Below are 19,424 nucleotides of genomic sequence, written 5' to 3'. Positions count from 1 at the left end.
TTGTCACAAAGAGTTGGACACCACTGAACAACTAACACTTTCCCATTAAGTAGAACAAGTAATTTATGGCCATTTTCCCCCCCATTGATGTAAATAATTTGAGTTAGTTTGAGTGAAGCAGTCTTTGTATTGTATGTATTTTTGGCATATATTTTATTTTAGCAAATTTTTAGTATATTCAGAGTTTCAGAGTTGTGTAATCATCATTGCTGTCTAGTTTTAGAAGCATGTCCACTCCTCTAACACCTTAGGCAACAAGTAATATACTTTTTCTATGAATTGCCTATTTTGGACTTTTCTTTCTTTCTTTGTCTCTCTCTCTCTCCCTCCCACCAAGTCTTAATTGTGGTGTGCAAGATCTTTAGTTGCTGAACGAGAACTCTCTTTTTTATTTGCGGCATGTGGGATCCGGGTCCCTGACCAGGGATTGAACCTGGCCCCCTGCATTGGGAGCGCTGGGCCTTTTACCACTGGACTGCCAGGGACGTCCCTGGACATTTCTTGTAAATGGAATCATACGGTGTCTGTCTTTGTGTCTGGTTTCTTTCACTTAATATTTTCAGAGTTCACCCACGTGGTAGTGTGTATCCTTCATTTTTATTGCCAAAAAATACTCCATTATATACCTCCTTTTGTTTATCCACCTATCAGTTGATGAACTGTATCTGTGTTTAGGCTATTAGGAGTGCTTCTGCAGTGAACATTCTTATGTAGGTTTTATGTGCACTAGAGTTTCATTTCCCTTGGGTGTATGCTTATAAGGGACAGAAGTACAAGTTGGTGTGGTAACTCTGTGTGTAACTGAGGAACTGTTAAAATGGAAGTTAGTCTCACCGCAGTGTGTGAGGGTGCCGATTTCTGCACACTCTCGCAGACATTGATTGTTATGCTGTCAATCTGGTTTGTATTTTAGCCATCCTGTTGGATATGAAATGGCATTTCATTGTGCTTTTGATTTTCATTTCCATAATGACTAATGATGAGCATTATTTCATGTGCTTATTGGCCATTTACATGTATTTTTTAGAGAAATGTCTGTCCAAATCCTTGGTCCATTTTTTAGTTAGGTTGTCTTTGTATTGTTAAACTATACACATTCTTTATATATTCTAGAAACTAGCCTTTTATGAGATAATATGATTTTTCAATACTTTCTTCCCCGTCTGTGGATTGTCTTTTCATTTTCTTTCTGGTGTCCTTTGAAGCACAAAAATTTTTAATTTTGATGACGTTTAATTTATCTTTTTTTTTTTTTTTTTTAGTTGGTTATGCTTTTGGTTTCATATTTCAAGTTTATATTTAAATATTCATTTGATAGTATAGGTTTGTGACAAGGTTTTAATTATCCTAGGACCTTAAAGCATTGGCATTTCTTGTGTCTGACAACCAAATCCCAAAGGAAGCAATTAGCCTTGTGTTTGTGCTTCAGTTCCTCAGCTAATTGTTTTAAGCAAAACATTGTGTTTTGATCTCATACGTTGCCATGAAAACGTTAGCTGTGTGTGATATGTATATTGATAAAAGTCTCATGAATTCATAGTTAGTATTTTGGATTGGAGAACTAAATAGTTTATCATGGTATTTATTGCACATTTGATTTCATACCTTAATAAATTACTGCTTTTTAGGCTAAGAGTATTATCAGGGTTATTTTAATCTTTCCTATGAGGAGAAAGTAGATTTTGAGAATCTTATTGATTTTAATCTTGTGCAAGTTATTTGTAGCAGGGATATTTGGATGTTTTTGTAAATCTACAAATGGAACATGTATATTTTTCTTCTGCTTTATGGAGTATGTGCCTTTTTAATTTTTATGGAACCATTTTAGTTTTTTACTTTTTTACATTATGGGTTTTTTTTTTAAATCAATTGAATGCATATTTCAAAATGTATTAGCCTATAATGTTGTCTAATTTAGTTTTTTAGAGAAATGCATGTAACAGTGGAGTGTCACTACTCTTAGTAGATTGGCTTTCTGTGTAATGGCAAGATTGTAATACAGTGTTAACAAATAATTTTTATTTGGGGAATTTACTTTTGTATCTTCCTTATTATTTAGTACTATTCTATGTTAACTGCAAGGGCTTCCCTTGTAGCTCAGTCGGTAAAGAATCTGCCTGCAGTGCAGGAGACCCAGGTTCGATCCCTGGGTTGGGAAGATCTCCTGGAGAAGGAAATGGCAACCCACTCCAGTATCCCTGCCTGGAAAATCTCATGGACACAGGAGCCTGGTGCGCTGTAGCCCATGGGGTCGCAAAGAGTTGGGCACGACTGAGCGACTAACACTTACTTACTTACTTATGTTAACTGCAAATAAAAGTCTATTTTAATGAAATTTTATAGAGCTAAGATTGTTTATATTTTTTTGTTAGTTGATTTTAAATCATAGTGTTCATTGGTGAACAGTCACTTAAGTGCCCATTGGATGGGTGATTCTCTTCTTTACGTTTATAGTTTGTGTTGTACTATCCACTGACATGTTGCAATGGAAAAGGAAATACAAAACTGACATCTCATTCAGAGTGGTGTTAAATTTTCAATTGTGACAAAAAATAAGAAAAAAGATTTAGCTGAGAGAGTTACCTCCTCCTATGGTTGTATGTCAAATATGGTGATTAAGAGGATTTTGATGACCTCTTTTATGACTGAATTAAGGCAAAATGGCCTTTGTGCACTCTTCTTTCCCCCTTCCCTTCTCTTGTTCTGTAAGCTTACTAGCATGATCATTGAATACATATTAATTCTCTTTTAGTATGTATACTTGAAATGAGGTTCTAATATTCATAGAGACATCTTATTCTTACAAGGGTTTTAAGAATTGCCCTTTAGTTAATCCATTAATTTGTCTCTGAAGTCAGTAGGGGCAGCCTTATTCTACAGGGGGCAGCTTCTCAGCACATGTGCTAGAGTTTGCCCCTCCGCTGCTCTCTAATAGCACCTTGGAGATATTGGTCAGGGTTATATGGGTATAAAGTGTTCTTCATCAGAAGGGCCTTTCACTGCTCTCTAGTCTTACTCAGGAAAGCTCAGCTGGACTTGAATTATTCTAAATGTCACACTGTTTTTTGCACAAATGTCTGAAAGCTATCACACAGTAGTATTGACTGTTTTTTTCTCCCAATACAGTTACTGTAGTAACCACATTATGCAGAGACGTTTTCCTAAAAGCTTTTTCCTTCAGAACTTACTTCATGACAGGTTCTCTGCCTTATCACACTTACCTTGAAAAATGTCTTCCCTTTCTCTGTCCTTCCCATTCTTGCTGAACTTGTTTGATTTATAATTGACTCCAGGTATCCAGTTTCTCAGTTTCTTTCAACTTACCTTGCAGTTTGACAATTGTTTCTGTTAGAGTTCTGCTTCCTCAAATGAAATTACCTAGTTTTCTTACCTTACCCAGGTAGGTAGACATTGGTTAGGCTGATGAGAGTGTTCTCTATCATCCCCAAGATATGACTAAGTTCGAGTCGCTAATCTGTGTCTTTCCTTTTCTCATCTGTCCTGCCTTTTCCATTATTTGGTATTTTGCTTCTTCTTACCAGTCACTTCTCTGTTGTCTTCTGCAATACTGCATTGATATATGCATGTAAATAGTTGTTGAAATAGTAAATGAAATTCTTATTAAGTTTCCCAATCTGTTTAGTCTATTTTTTTTTTTTTTTTTTTAGACAACAGTTTTAACCATTCAGTATTAACGTCTTTGATCAACTCTTGTCTGTACCTGTTATTAGTTATCATACTTCGGTCCTAAGCTTAACTAATGAGGCAGATGGTAGAAGTAAGGATCACAGAGGCTGTGATCTGCTTATAATTTCACAGGTAATGGTGAAATTGAAAATTAAAGTGATGTCATCACATGTCTTATGGTTTTCATAGAAAACCTCAGATAGCAATGATCAAATCCTGATAAAATATTGAAAGAAAAACTCTATTTAAAAGCAGCAGAAAATGACTGAAAGTAAGTAAAAGTCAGAAGAGAAGTTATACTTTAAAGCCTGAAAGTGTGTCTGAGTTGTATGTTTGTGGCTTCCTTGCTTTTGGCTGCGTCCCAGCCTCCTGTGTAGTTCCAGTTGCACAGGACAGAAGTTAGACCTAGCCAAGCAGCTGGAAATTTATTGAAGGAAATCCTGGAAGCAAGTAAACCACAGAAAACTAAAGGATACTGCCCTTTCCGTCTGTATAAATTTGCCTATTTTAGATATTTCATACATGTGGAATCTCCTCCAGTATTTGTTGTTTTGTGTCGGGCTTATTTCACTTGGCATAATGTTTTCGAAGTACAACTATGTTGGAACATGTGTTAGAATTTCCTTCCTTTTTATGGCTGAATAATATTCCATTGCAATATTCCACATTTTATTTATCTGTTCATCTGTTGTTGGACACTTGACTTCACTTTTTGGTTGTTGTGAATAATGCTGCAGTGAACTCTGGTGTTACAAGTACCTGGGTCGTCTTTGTTTAGCTTTTTGAGAAGCTGCCAAACTGATTTGCCTGGCGGCTTCCCCGTTTTACATTACCATCAGTGATTTGCAAGGGTTATAGTTTCTCCACACCCTCATCAGTGCTCGCTATTTCCTGTCTGTAGTACCTTTGAGGGGCAGATTCCTTAGGATTTTCTACATAAACAGAAACAGCCATGTGAACAGAGACAGTTTTACTTCCTTCCAGTCTTTTTTTTTTTTTTTTTGATAATCATAGTTAGGACTTTCATAGATACTCTTTGTCTGGCTGAAAAAGTTCTTTGTTGACTGGTTTTGTCTATTTTAAATCATTAATGGTATTTGGTTTTATTACTGACTCTTGCATCTGTTGCCACAATCATATAGGTTTTCTCTTAAACTATTAATGTGGTTGAATTACATTAATTATTTTTCATATTAACCCTATATTCCTAGATAAACTTTACTTTGTCAGAATATATTATTGTTTTTATATATCACTGAATTTGATTTGCTGAAAATTTTGTCAGAACTGAAAATTGTCCTCTTTTCCTCTATTTTGTGTAATACTAGAATATTTGTATGCCAAATAGTTTGTATAAATCTGGTATATGTTTTCCTTAACTGTTTGGTAGAATTCACCAGTGAAAAATCTTGGTCAAGAGTATTTTTTGATGGGAGGTTTTAGATTTATGGATTTTTAAATTCTTAATGGTTTGATTTTTTTATAGGTAAGTCAGCTGTTTTAGTAACTGATGCTTTCATAGTTAATCCATTTTTCTGTTATGTAATCTGGTTACTGGATTGGATTTTTTTCTCTCTTTTAAAATAGTAATTTTACTCATTTAGTTTCATTGGGTTAAACTAATGAAGAGAGCTACATCTTAAGCTTTAGTGATTTTTTTTTTAAAGTATATATATATGTATATAAATTGTCTTCTGTTCACACATACGTCACCTAGATTTTGAATTTCTTTTGAATTTCTTTGAATTTTGAGATTCAGATTAAAAATAAAGTATGTTTTAATATTTTGGTTTCAATGCTAAGGAGGACTTTAGTTTATTGTCGTTTTGTACTATAGAATCCTTATAGTAGCTTTCTGTGTGTGTGTGGTGGTGGTGGGGGGGGGGGGGGTCCTATGTTGTAGTATAGTCTTGTCAGAAAACACTTGATTTTGTTTGATTTAAGGTCGGTGGGTGCCAGACACCCCCTCTCCCCGCCCCTGCCCACTACGTTTACTGTGACCCCAGCACAGCCTCATTTCTGATCAAAATGTGTTTCTTCTGTAAACTGTAATGTGAACTTATGATGATCTGTAATAGTTTTAACCTAACTCACAGTATACACAGTAGGGAAATTTGAAAAATACCCAGAACATTAAAAAATAATTATTTAGTATATGTTCTCAGTAGTTTAATAAGTTTAAAAAATTCCTGTTACTACCTATTTTGAAATTTCAATTTTCTAATTGAAATTAAAAACTTTTTAAAACCTTTTTTTGAAAGCTTAAATCTTTAGATCTCTTCTTTATGTGCTGTTACACTTCTTGAAATTTGTTAGTAATTTTTTTTTTTTTTTCCCTTCTCCTAATGTCACATAAGATTTGAATTCCTGGGACAAAACTGTGGCAATAGTGGGTAATTCTTTTAATATTACCACTTCTTTCTCTTATTCAATTATGTAGTTATTGCCTGGCAAATGTCTGAAAAGATGTTTTAACACAAATTTAAAGATTTTTGTAGGTATAATTAGCAGATAATTTGTTGGTTTTGGCTAAAATAGTCTGAGTTGCGGGTATATTTCATTTAATATGAGTGTAGTGGTATATACTTATATGGAGATCAGTCATGATCATGTTAAATTTAACATGCCCCTGTTAAATTACTGCTAACTTTCCCATTGTAGGCAGGTGTCCTTATCTCCAGTGGCTCTGGGCATCATGACAGGAATATACATAAAGGGCATATACAGTCTGAAATATACATAGAGGGCATATACAGTATGAAGGTGTGCTTGATGGCCGCTGCTAAAAGTATGAGTACACTAGTACTAGGAGTAGCAAAGGAGACACCAGGTTTGAGATTTAAGATGTACAGAGTTGGAATCAAGTCTATGGAACCGTTTGCAGATTATACCTATCTAAAACTGTAAGATTACATTTTCATCCTATGCATTCAGTATGTTGGTGCTTCTGTATAGCAAATAATTGATAATATAATATGTATGATTGTATAATCACCAAATGCTTTTCCTATTTTAGTTGAAATAGCGTATTTAATAAAATTAAAATATGTGATTTCATCTGCTTATTGGAGCACTTTAGTAAAGCAAGTGTGAAATGATAAACTTCTGATTTGAAAGTAAAGTTAAAGGTGTATTCTTTTGTTATATTTACATTTATTTAAGAGTTAAGATAAAATTCAGATTAAATTAATGGAATATGAAACAAAAATGGTTAAAGATGTGCCATGAATAATTAAAAAGTTATTCTGACATTGTAAAGTGAATTGTGACATAAAAATGTTCTGATCATGCAAAAGTAGTAATTCATTTAAGAGGAAAAACTAAATTATAAACAGAAGTAATAGGCTTTTGGTTTTTTGATAATTCAATTAATGAAAAAGACAATCATATGAAAATACTGGAAAAATATTTAAATGACTTTACTTATTTGAAACAAAATTCTCTGATCAGTGAATATAGCATGAAACTCATAACCCACCAAAAATGACATTGATGATTGTTTCATCATCTCTGAATGCCTTAAATTTAGGGTATGTAAGATTAGTTACTGCACAAGAAAACTTGAATTAAAATCTCAAGTTTATATATGAAAGAGGATTAATAGAGTTTCCTCCTATTTGTTGGCTCTCTCAAAAATTTACTTGACATTCCCAGTAACAGGTTGTGAAACTTGAAGTTTATAAGCCTGAATAATAAAAAATAAATTTTGATCAACTGGGCTAGAGAAAAGACTAAATTATATCCTCCTAATGTCTGTATAGGAAACATTATAAGCTGTTGTCACGTGAAAAGCCAAGCAAAGAGTGCTGTGCTGTGTCTAATCACTCAGTCATATCCGACTGTTTGTGACCCCATGGACTGTAGCCTGCCAGGCTCCTCTGTTTGTGGGGATTCTCCAGGCAAGAATAATGAAGTGGGTTCCCATGTCTTTCTCCAGGGGATCTTCCCAACCCAGGGATCAAACCCAGGTCTCCCTCTTACTCTCTGGTAGCCTCTCCCTTCTCCAGGGGATCTTCCTGACCAAAGAATTGAACCGGGATCTCCTGCATTGCAGGTGGATTCTTTACCAACTGAGCTACCAGGGAAGCCCCGAGGAAAGAGTACTCAACCAAAAAATATAGGAACTATGGCATAACAGAGTTGTTAGGCATTTAATTAAAATGCGGTTTTTCTGGATTTATTTATGGAATTTGTCAGTCCTTTTAATATTTTGTAATTTTTTCAGATTTCTAATATGTATTCATGTTCATTTCTAATTTTATACTTATAATTCTGTATCCTTTCTTTTCAATCCTCTAAGTTTTAGAAGCTTCAAGACCCTTGAAACTTAGATATGCTCATATTAAGCGGGTAGAGCTCAGATGCAAGGGTCTGATGGGCTTGGTGGGGAATGGTTTTGAGAGACTGTTTCTGAAGAGGTGGCTCTTGAACAAAGACCTGATGAAAGGCATGGAGAGAGCCCTGTGAGTGTTTGGTGGAGAGAGCAGTTCAAGGAAGCGCACCATAGGTTTAAAGCCTTTTGTGGAGATAAGTCTTATGCTTATTAAGAGAAGGCTGTGAGGTTGGAGCCCAGTGATTGGAAATGATATTGAAAAGGAAAGCAGTTATATACTGAAAGCAATTATAAATGGTTTGGATAAAAATTTAAGGAATTTAGATATTGATTGGAGAAGTTTTCACATTTTCAAATTGGCAGTGAAACTTTTCAAAGTGCTTACCTAGGACCTGTTTGCTTTCATCTTTTCAGTTCTTCATCCTTGTACTTTGTTTTCATGTCCCAACTGTATTAGGAAGGAGAAATAATCTGCGTACCCACCCTCTTAAAAGGCCCAGTGTAGAAGGGCACACGTTGTTTCTAAAACTCATTTTCCTTTGATGAGAATTTCAGGTGTAATTGTAAGAGATCAATGCGCCCTACTATGTTGCTTTTACTATGGAAGGTGAGGGTGAATTTTGGTTAGAAAAGCTGGTGTCACTACCACATTAATACTGAGGTATTAAGGATCTAGGATCTGATTTATTCTGACTTGTACTTCGTATTCCATATGAAGGCTGTACTATAATTTGACGTTTATCCATCCTCTTATTGCTAGATTAATTTTGAAGTTCTTAGTATCATAAACAAGCCTGCAATAAGCAACTTTGTTAGATTTACTTCAGTATTAGGGTAGCTAACAAAAAGTATAACAAGCCTTTAAAAAAATGTGATAGATAAATTTTTGGGGTAAGTTTTGGGTATCTTTTTGTAAATTTTTGGTAATTTTTTCTACTGTTAACTGTCTATATATTCTTATTTTTCTATTAAAATTGTCTTTCAAAAATATAATCTGGTTATCATTTTAATACTTTGGATTTTATGTCACTTTCAAAAACACTGTCCCAGTTTGTTGCCAGTTAAATTCTTTTTAAATGGTATTTTATATTGTATATGGTGTTTAATATTGTTCAATATAGAAATGGAAACTTTTGATAAATTATATTACTGGTTTCCAAACTACCCTGTGGAAGCAAAAGTATAGATTCTATAGACTAAAGTTTTCTAGATAAAAAAATTTTGATGTTCATTTATTTTCTCATTTAAAATAATTGTTTTCAAACCTACAGTTGAGAAACTATTATAATGAAACCTGTATACCCTTCACATAGACTCAACCGATTGTTAACATTTTGCCACATTTTTTTCTAGCCTGTATCTCTTTTTCTCTTCATATCCATATCTACATTTACATATATACATATAATCTTCTTTTGGTTACACATTTAGAAAGTAAATTTTGAGCACACAGTTGGGTGCCAGAAGGGGAGTGGGTTGGAGGAAAGAACTAGGTGAAAGAGATTAAGAAGTACAGTTTCCAGTTGTAAAGTAAATGAGTTATGGGTGTGAAGTGAACGCTGTGGGGAATATAGTCAGTGACTATGTCATATCTTGGTATAGTGACATATTGTAACTAGGCTGACATGGTGACCATTCTGAAATGTATAGAAATATTGATTCATGTATTAAAAGGAATGTTCATGGTACTGTAGTTCAATCACACTTCAAAAATAAACATACATACATAGAAAAGATCAGACTTGTGGTTACCAGAGGTGGGGAGGCTAATTGGATGAAGGCAGTCAAAAGATATAAACTTCCAGTTATAAGATAACCAAGTACTAAGGGTATAGGGTATAACATAAATATAATTAACACGTCACTGTGTGTTACATATGGAAATTGTTAAGAGAGTAAATCCTAAGAGTTCTCATCAGAAGGAAATTTTTTTTCCTGTTTCTTTAATTTTGCAACTGTAGAAGATGGTATATGGTCACGAAACTTATTGTGGTAAGCATCTCATGATGTATGTAACTCAAATCATTTTGCTGTGCATCTTAAACTTCTATGGTGTTTATGATAAAAATGTCAACTATATCTCAAAACTGGAAGGAAAAAAGTTTTAAATATTTTAACACTTAACTTCCAAATACTGAGCATGTATGATGTAAAAATAAAATTTTTTTAAATGTATCACAATAGTATCATCATTATACCCATGAAGATTAGCCTTGATTTGATAAAAATCTAATAATACTGTCCATTTTCAAATTTTCCTAATTGCTTTCTAAAGGTTTTTTTTTAATAATCCCCACCCCCATCTGCTGCCTGCCCAGTCTAGGATCTAATCTGGGATCACTCATTATAGTTAGCTATAATGGTTTTTTTTTTAGTCTCTCTTAATTTGAAACACTGTCTTCCCTTTATTTTGTATTTTATGACACTGACTTTTTATTTAAAGCATCCAGCTAGTTGCCTTGTAGACAGTTTCACATTCTCAGATTTTTCTGAATATTTCCTCATGACTGGATTCAGGTTAAAACATTTTGACAGTACTACAACATAGTTGATAGAGTATACTTTTCAGTGTATCAGTATTTAGTATATTTTTCACATGTATCACACATGCCAGTTTGGTTCATTATTATTCATGATAAGTTTGATCATTTTCTCAAGGTGGTGATGGTCAGATTTCTTCATTGTTAAGGTACTTCTCCGTTACTGTTTATGGTAACTTGTGGGTGATACTTGGCTGCTGGCTGCTAAGTCGCTTCAGTCATGTCCGACTCTGTGCGACCCCGTAGACGGCAGCCCACCAGGCTCCTCTGTCCCTGGGATTCTCCAGGCAAGAATACTGGAGTGGGTTGCCATTGCCTTCTCCAGTGCATGAGAGTGAAAAATGAAAGTGAAGTCGCTCAGTTGTGTCCGACTCAGTTGTGTCTGACTCCAGTTTGGTTCTCTGATTCCCAGAATGTCAACATTCACTCTTGCCATCTCCTGTTTGACTACTTCCAATTTGCCTTGATTCATGAACCGAACATTCCTGGTTCCTATGCAATATTGCTCTTTACAGCTTTGGACTTTACTTCCATCACTAGTCACATCCACAACTGGGTGTTGTTTTTACTTTGGGTCCATCGCTTCATTCTTTCTGGAGTTATTTTTCCACTGATCACCAGTAGCATATTGGGCACCTACCGACCTGGGAAGTTCATCTTTCAGTGTCGTATCTTTTTGCCTTTTCATGCTGTTCATGGGATTCTCAAGGCAAGTTAGGCATAGTATGTATTTATATAATAATGTATATTTATCTATATTACACCCCAGATCTTGCTTTTAAGTATTTCTAACTTTTCTGAATATATTTGTTATAGAAATTAGCAATTTTAGCTCCAATATAATTAAAACCTTATTTATTATAAATACAAAATAAATATATAAATTTCACAGAATATATTCTGAAGAGTAAGAAAATTTTTTCAATATTTTTGATATGACTGTTTTAATATATCATATACTTTGCTTTTTAAAAGGTAGCATATCATAATCATAGTTTATTTTTTGATAACGTAGGGTTTCCCAGTTGAATCACGGTTATTAAACAGGAATACCATTGGAGAGAGTTTGCAGTTTAACTCCTCTCTGACTTTTTGAAATAGACATGTCATTCCCTAGGCTGTTCTTTCCACGTACCCTCCTTTCCCCTCCTTTAATACTTAGCAAAACCATTGTTACACTCCATTTTATAGCTATGGCAGAAGTTTCCACCCCTACCCTACCTATGCCTGTTATTATCCACAGGCAGTTGGAAGGTGGTAGTATTAGGGATTTATAAGTATTACATATTGAACTTTGTAGTACGAAGAAAATTGGTGTTTTTACTATAGTATTGACTGTGTGTTTTCAAACTACATTTCCTGCCCTGCCCCTCCCATGGTTTGGAATGACTGTGGTGTTGTTAAAGGGCCAAATCGTTTCCAATTCTTTGCGACTCCATTCCTGGAGTTTGCTCCAATTCGTGTCTGTTGAGTGGGTAATGCTATCTAACCATCTCACCCTCTGCCACCCTCTTCTCCTTTTGCCTTCAGTCTTTCCCAACATCAGGGTCTCTTCCAATGAGTTGGCTCTTCACTTCAGGAGGCCTGTGATATGATTTCCCACTTGTCACCAGGGTTAACTGAATTAACTGCTGTCTATAAAAAGAATCTTAGGAATGACTCTTGGGTTTTCCCTTTGCATGTTTTGGATACTCTTTTAGATAATTTGGCTATGGTGTTGTATCACCTCATTTGCCTCAAAGAGATTTGCCCCAACGCTTGATTGGAATAAGTGGATGTGCTGATGGTTTTGAGAATATGACAATCCTGCAGACATCTTTCTGGCTTGACTATTTTTCTTATGGCATTGATGATATATTGTTTGCTATTTTAGGTAGTAAAGTTGTATTGTAGCCTGAACTGGTTGTACTATTTTGACTAGTGACTTAGTGGAGAATATCACTTTCCTAGAAGGGGCTTCTCGCCTCTCTTTTGGGGCTACTTCACTTCACCTTGGGGTGAACATGCAGAGGAGTAACTAGATCCTAATTTCCATAATCTGATTGCACTAGTTGGGGAACATTTTAATTGTGGTTGGCTAGTTATGTTCAGGCTGTGTTGGTTTTGCTTTTGGCTGTGCCAAAAAGTGGAAAAGACTGAATTTCTTATCTGTCACCACATGCTAATACTTTGCTGTGACCCATAGAAGTGACGTAGCAAACCAAACAGAACTGGGGTAGTTTTCCAGTTACAAGCTCCCACCTTCCTCTGCCTCTCTGTCTTTCTCTACATCTCTCCCTTCTCTTTGGCCTGGTTTCTTGTCATATCCACACTGTAAGCAGTTCTTTCCAGCTACAAGTCAGTTGACACTTACTGGAGCTAGTTTACTCAGAGATGGGACTAGGGTAGCCATCCAGCATGAGAGCAGATTATTATGCTGTCATTTTAAAATGAGTAAATGGCTGTTAGTGAGAAGGTGATTTGCCGAAGATAGTGTTGCCTACTGAGGTTTGTCTGACCTAGAGTCCAGACGTGTTGATTTCCTGATAGTGTCTCAGTGTTCTGATGGATCGTGCACATCTGGATCATTCTTTTTGGCTGACTAAGTTGGTGTATATCTTACCATCTGAGAGTTAAAAGGTTTTTTTTTTAAGGTCAGAAATTCATTAGACACTCTTTTAGAAGGTGAAAATAAATGCACTTCATAAACTAGTAAAGTTTTTTTGACTACTCTGTCAGTCTGCTTAGAAAGTTTATTTTAAGTATCAAATTACAAGAAAATCTCCTGAACTTTCTTTCTTTGTGTGTTGGGGAGGATAGGAGTGGTGGTGAAGTTTAGTGGAAACTGAGTGCCACTACCCTTTCCCTTTATTCTCTCATCAGAAATCTTTCTAAATTCCACATTTAATGTCTAAATTGAAGGCGGGAGGAGAAGGGGACTACAGAGGATGAGGTGGTTGGATGGCGTCACCAACTCGATGGAGTTGGTGATGGACAGGGAGGCCTGGCGTGCTGCAGTCCATGGGGTCACAAAGAGTCGGACACGCCTGAGCAACTGAACGGAACTGAACTGAATGTCTATATTCCAGCACCAGTTTTCTGGTCACCTACAGTTCAGTTTAATTCAGTTTGGACACTAACTATAGTTAGTATTATGCCCCACGAGTTAAATGGCAAGGTTCCCAACAAAACTGCCTTTACTTGAGACACCAGCCACAGGTGTGATCACCAGGCTACCTGCCCTTTTGTCTGAACTGGTTACAAATTCAGAGGTTTCTACAACTGGACTATTGGATAATTCCCTAGAATGATTCACAGAACTCACTGAGACCTCTGTACTTACACTTTTATTATAAAGCATACAACTCAGACACAGCCAAATGGAAGAGAGGAATAGGCAGGGTCTGGGGTGGGGGTAGGGACCACACAGACCTTCCATGCCCTCTCCTCATGCTGTCTGAGCATGACGCCTCCTACCATATTGGTGCATCTGTGGACCTCAGAGTTTAGTGTTTCTATTAGCATCTCAGTAGTTACGGGTAATTGATTAAACTTTTGGCTTGTGTGATTAAACGTGGTCTATAGCCCCTCTCCCCTCCCTGGAGATTGAGAGGTGGAATGGAAAGGTTTTCTGGTGACCAGCCCCCATCCTGAAGCTATGTACATACCACTTTGAGTCACTCCTGGTTGAAAAGGGACTTTGGCAGAGTTAGTGTCAAAATTGAAGGTTTGTACGTTTAATTTGCGCATTCCGAAGCTAACTCTGGTTATCAGAATTGAATTGTAGGACATCTGGTTGGTGTCAGAGAATGAGTAACAAAAGACATTTCTGTCACTTAGGAAAGTTAAGGACTTTTGCCAGGAACTGGAGCCAAAGACAAGTATATATACTGTGTGTGCTGCTGCTGCTGCTGCTAAGTCACTTCAGTCGTGTCTGACTCTGTGCGACCCCTGAGACGGCAGCTCACCAGGCACCCCCGTCCCTAGGATTCTCCAGGCAAGAACACTGAAGTGGGTTGCCATTTCCTCCTCCAATGCATGAAAGTGAAAAGTGAAAGTGAAGTCGCTCAGTCGTGTACGACCGACCCTCAGCGACCCCATGGACTGCAGCCCACCAGGCTCCTCCGTCCATGGGATTTTCCAGGCAAGAGTACTGGAGTGGGGTGCCATTGCCTTCTCCTACACTGTGTGTAAGTTGAATTATACTGTAGTGTCGGTGTTACCTCGTTTTATCTTTCACGTTGTCTTTGGGATTCTTTACTTTGTCTCCAGACAGTTTATTAAGATTCTACAAGGAAAATGGTCTTCAGGTTTTAATTTCTCTTCTTCATTTCCATGTCCTGATTTTTAAATTAAAAAAAAAAAAAAAAATTTAGTTTTATTTAGGTAAACACATAATTTGATGAGTTTTGACACATGTATGTACTCGTGAAGCCATCACCACATTCAAGATAATGAATATGTCACCCCCAAACCCTCTTTATAATTCGGTCAATTCCTTCCTCACCTCCCCCACTTTCCAGACAAACTGATTTTCCTTTCTGTCATTACACAGATTAGTTTGAATTTTCTGGAACATTTTTATGTATAAGTGGAATTATATAATGTTTCCTTTTTTATCTGACTTCTTTCCCCTAGCTTAATAAATCGGAGATTTATCCATATTTTTGGATGGACTAGCAATAATTTGTCCCTTTTTATTATGAAATACTGTGTATATTTTTTAATATCACAAATTGTTTTCCACTTACCTGTTGCTGCATTGTATTGTTAATGGTTTTGGCTGTTGCAAATTGGCTATAAATATTTGCATGCAGTTTTTTATGTGGACATGCACTTTTGTGTTTCCTGCTAGTGGAATAGTGGATTCAAAAAATAGGTGTATGTTAATCTTTATAAGAAACAAATTCTTTGGATAACTGTTCACGGGTTTTTTCCAGTTTGTGGCTTGCCTTTTCATTTTTTTTTTTAAATCAGTGTCTTTGAAGTTCAGAAGTTTTTTTTTTTTTTAAAGAAGCTGAGTTTATATCTTTTTCTTTTATGTTGGGTTAGTCGCTCAGTCATGTCCAACTCTTTGTGACCCTGTGGACTGGAGACCTCACAGGCTCCTCTGTCTGTGGAAATCTCCAGGCAAGAATACGGGAGTGGGTTGCCATGCCCTTCTCCAGGGGATCTTCCCGACCCAGGGGTTGAACCCAGGTCTCCTGCATTACAGGCAGATTCTTTACCATTTGAGCTACCCAGAAAGCCCGAATTTTCTTTTGTATTTCATGCTTGTGATACATTCTGGGAGTCTGAGTAGTATTCCCGAAGATATCCATGTCCTAATTCCAAAACCTGTGACAATATTCTCTTAGGTGGCTAAAGGAACTTTTCTTATGTGGTTAAGGATCCTCAGTTACCCAGGTTGTTGTTCAGGTGCTCGATTACTCAGGTGGGCCTCGTATAATAACAGACTCCTTACAAGAGGGAGGTAAGAAGGTGAGGGCTGAAGAAAGTTGGGAGACTGAAGGAGAGGTTAGAGTGGTACACTCTGAAGATTGAGAAAAGGACCAGGAACAAGGAGTCAGGTAGCTTTCTAAAAGTTAGTAAAGGCAAAGAAACAGATTCTCTTTTAGAGCCTTTAGAAGGAGCACCCCTGCTAACAGCTTGATATTTAGCCCAGTGAAACTGAGTTTGGTCTTCTGACCTCAGGATGATAAACTTCACTCTGTTATATGCCCCCACGTTTGTGGTAATGTGCTGTAGCGGACGTGGGAAGCTAGTACAGAAGTGGGGGTGCTGCTGTAACCAGTACCTAAGAATACAGAAGTGGCTTTGAAATTGTGGCGAGGAGAATTTTGTGGAGCATGATAGGAAAAGCCTAGATTGCCTTGAACGAACAGTTGACAGAAATATAGACATTAAAGATGCTGAAGATGAGGACTCAGGAGAAAGAAAAGAGAGTGGTAAAGAAAGCCTGTAGCTTCTTAAAGAAATATCTAAGTTGTCATAAAAAGAATTTTGGTGGAAATATGAACGTTAATGATGCTGCTGGTGGGGGTTTCAAAGGAAATGAATGTATTATTGGAAACTGGAGGAAAGGAGATCCTTGTTAGATTGAAACAGAAGGCTTGCCTGAATTTTGCCTTGTAGTTACCTGGCTAACTCTGTTGTGTCTTGTCTTAGTAGAGTAGCAGTCGTGTGTGTGTAAATTTTGCTCTTTTATGTACTTGCATAAAGGACTTCAGTTTTAATTAAAGTGACAGATTGTATTTTTATATAAATGAAATTTACATTTTAATAAAATATTAGTATTTTTCAGAGCAAACATTTTAGTAGAATATGCTTATTCTTGAAATGTCATTATTACTAAAGTATTTTTGCTGTTTCCCTGTGACTAAATGGATATGTAAAAATAACTTGCTGTAAAACCCTTAATTTCTGGATTTTCCTTATGACTTCAAGAAAACTATTTTTAAAAACATATTTAACTAAACTTATTATTACAAAGTGAAAGTAAAAGTCGCTCCGTCATGTCCAACTCTTTGCAACCCCATGGACTATACAGTCCATGGAATTCTCTAGACCAGAATGCCCAGGGATCAAACCCAGGTCTCCCACATTGCAGGCAGAGATTCTTTACCATCTGAGCCACAAGGGAAGTCCTGATGCTGGGAAAGATTGAAGGCAGGAGGAGAAGGGGACGACAGAAGATGAGATGGTTGGATGGCATCACCAACTCGATGAACATGAGTTTGAGTAGACTCTGGGAGTTGGTGATGAACAGAGAGGCCTGGCCTACTGCAGTCCGTGGAGTCGCAAGGAGTCGGTCACAACTGAGTGACTGAACTGAACTATTATTATAAAACATACATTGGTTTTACTCTATGTGCTCATTTATTATTAAGAAAATAATTTAGAAAATGGAAATGTATTGTTTGATAGAGTAATTTTAAATGGTAGCTTCTGTTAATGGTTGTTATTTATTAGTGTGATACAACTTATAAATATCTGTGTGCATTCAGTCTTTATTCTTCCAAATCTATTTCTTCTGTAATCTAGGATTTTTTGTTTGTGTTAGTTTTGTTTTTGGAAGGAGGATGTATAAAGCAATTATCACTACTATATTTTTAACCATTGCCAAGTTGAAACTCAGCGTTTAAGTTTAAAACAAAAGTTAGTGCTATTTAAATGTAGAATTACTAAATATTATAGTTCCCTCTTCTGTCTTTTCAGAGTTACTGCACCATGTTAAATGTTTCAAATTAATTTCAACAGTGTTTAAAAATTACTGGAATTAGAATGTCTGCCACCTAAATCATATTTCTGTTGAGTTTGGAATTTGGAATAGTCATTATCAAATATTATTTGTGGGAAATAGGAAAGATTGGGGGAGAAAGTAAATGACATAGCATACAGACTGTTTCAGGATATAGGGAAACTAAAAAGGTTTCTGCAAGTCAGTGGCGTGAAAATAAGCAGGGGAGTTGCTCTCAAGTCAAAGAGATGTGTGAAACCTAGAACCACTTATCAAGAGTAGCTCTTTTTGGATTCTGTTTAGATCACATTACCTAAAATAGACATTTTGAGGCAGTCTTGGAAATTTGAGTATTGACTAATATTAGTTAATACCTTGGAAATTTGATTTGATATGTGATATGGTGATTTTATGATTATATAAGGCAGGGATAAAATTAAAGATACGTGTGTGTGTGGGGGAAGAGAGTGACATGATATCTGGAATTTACCTGATAAAAAGAATAACAAATATAGCAATATTAATAATATCTGGAATAATATTCCTAAATCTTTCAAAGTATTTATATTTCTGGTAAGAAAAATGAGGCTTTTCTGACCATTTCATTCTTTTTTCCCCCCTCTTCTTATGAGTTACACCATCTCCTTTAGTAAATATGTGTAGTTGTTGTGTGTCTTCTGCTGAAATATGAGTTTAATGAGGGTAGGGGGGATTTTTATCTGTTTTGTGCATTGCATCTTCTTCATTACCTACCCCTGCCTAGCATATGGCTGGTGCTTAGTATATAGTTGAATGACTGAATGAACGAACGGGAACTAAAACTCTTGAATACTAGGGACATGGGGTTTGGCCAAAGACAGAACTGAAGAGAACTTTTGAAAATTAATCTTATGGGACTTAACAGGGGAAAATGTGGCCTAGTACATTAAAATTTAAGGTGATAAGCCATCTCTTCCGTGTTTGACTGTAAAGCCTTAATGTATCAAATATCCAACATCTTCTCAGCAATGAAAGTTGCTATAAAGTAATTGTTACCTTACTGTGTAACAGCAGTAAAATTGTTACCTTAGAATTAATTTCTGTAGTAAAGCAATTGCTGTCTTACTGTAATTGTCTTTCATATAGTCTTTAAAGTTTCCCCTCCGCCAGTCATCGATTTATTATTACGTCTTGAGATGGACTGCTGTCCCTTGGTGTCTGCAGGATTTGTTTCAGACACCAAAGGTCACGATGCTGAGTCCCTCACGTAAATGATGTAATGCAGTCGGCCCTCTGTATCTGTGGGTTCCGCTTCTGTCCATGTGGGGACTGACTGTGTTTTATGTGAGGGTTATGTATTTCTTCTCCGGAAAAAAAAATTATTTAAAACTTGTAATTTTATATGGGCTAGATGAATTTTAGAAACTGTTCTTACAGTTTCTTTTTGTGTTAAAAATATATAATCGTACATTTCTCCTTTTTCTAATAACTGATTTTCTCCTTTTTTCTATGTATATGTGCTTCAAACTAGATTTTAATATCTTGTATGAGCATCATAATGATCAGTTATCTACTATGTTTAAAAATATGTTTTAGTTTTTAACATTACTATGAGACACAGGTGATAATAATTGTACTTAATAATTAAGATGAATAATTCAAGTTG

The 19,424-nt window shown here is 36.0% G+C and overlaps 1 protein-coding gene across 7 annotated transcripts in view; it reads left to right on the top strand.

Annotated features, from left to right (window-relative positions):
* Positions 1-19,424, top strand: part of FBXW7 (F-box and WD repeat domain containing 7) — a 230,164-nt gene that overhangs the window by 72,396 nt on the left and 138,344 nt on the right. The window contains exon 1 of one of the 7 annotated variants that reach the window (XM_044930528.2): positions 15,797-16,109. The exons of the other annotated variants lie outside the window; for them this stretch is intronic. The gene's annotated coding sequence lies outside the window, so the exon portion shown is untranslated. Of the gene's footprint in view, positions 1-15,796; positions 16,110-19,424 lie in introns of those variants that run through there. 7 annotated transcript variants of the gene reach the window in all.

This window comes from Bubalus bubalis, chromosome 17, assembly GCF_019923935.1.
Source record: "Bubalus bubalis isolate 160015118507 breed Murrah chromosome 17, NDDB_SH_1, whole genome shotgun sequence".
Classification (NCBI taxonomy): Eukaryota; Metazoa; Chordata; class Mammalia; order Artiodactyla; family Bovidae; genus Bubalus; species Bubalus bubalis.
This window is presented reverse-complemented; position numbering and strand designations above follow the sequence as displayed.